Genomic DNA, 858 nt, shown 5'->3' on the forward strand with positions numbered 1-858 from the left:
GTAATGTCAATTAGGAATTTTGCAAGTGATAAGTAGGTCATGTGAAGTGAGGGACCGGTTTATTTTCTAAAGTGAACTTACATTTTAAAGGGAAACATAATAGTTTGTAGTATATTTCATTTATATCTTTCAGACTTTCTTCCTAGGTCTGCTCTCAACAGAGCAGCAGGGAAGAGGAGAGTTTGGAGAATATTTACTCCTTGGAGTAGGACACACTTCCTCCCTTCTATCTTCGTCTCACACCCAATTATATGCACTAACATAATGGCCCTTTTACAGTATATATAGTAGGCTTGCCACTTTTAGTCTTTTTGGACCCTTAACACCACTAAGAATGAACCCAGACCCCCCTTTCCCCCCATCCCAAGAATAATTGCAAAGAAACCTAAAGCCCTCTTGAAGGATTGGTGACCAGATCCCAACCTCGCAGTGTACTCTTTATTTATGCAAGGGGTCTACATCTATTTACTTGACCCCTTACTCCAATCTTCCCCCTATACCTTTCCAAACAACTGCTTATTCAATGAAACTCTGAAATATCCTCCTCTTTTTTACAGTCCCTTTTCCAGAAAGACTTACCCTATTCCCATTCCCATTGAACTGGCCAAACAATGATGAGACTGAACACAGAAAAAATCTCATCCTTAAAGGATCCATTAATCTTAACTATCAACAAACAAACTACAAAATCCGTTCCAGCTGGTATGATACTTTAGTGGGACTCCACCATGTTTTCCAAGATATACCTGACACTTGCTGGAAATGCCAAAAGGCCCAGGTCACTATTTTACATATCTGGTGGTTGTGCCCCTAAATACAACCCTTCTGGTTGGAATTACACACTCACGTTGCTCCCAT

At 40.2% G+C, this 858-nt stretch overlaps 1 protein-coding gene across 1 annotated transcript in view; it reads left to right on the forward strand.

Moving 5' to 3' along the window:
- MOCOS (molybdenum cofactor sulfurase) overlaps positions 1 to 858 on the forward strand; it is a 314,243-nt gene that overhangs the window by 44,588 nt on the left and 268,797 nt on the right. The window lies entirely within an intron of this gene.

This window comes from Nanorana parkeri, unplaced genomic scaffold (genome assembly GCF_000935625.1).
Source record: "Nanorana parkeri isolate BGI_ZX_2015 unplaced genomic scaffold, ASM93562v1 scaffold471, whole genome shotgun sequence".
Taxonomy (NCBI): domain Eukaryota; kingdom Metazoa; phylum Chordata; class Amphibia; order Anura; family Dicroglossidae; genus Nanorana; species Nanorana parkeri.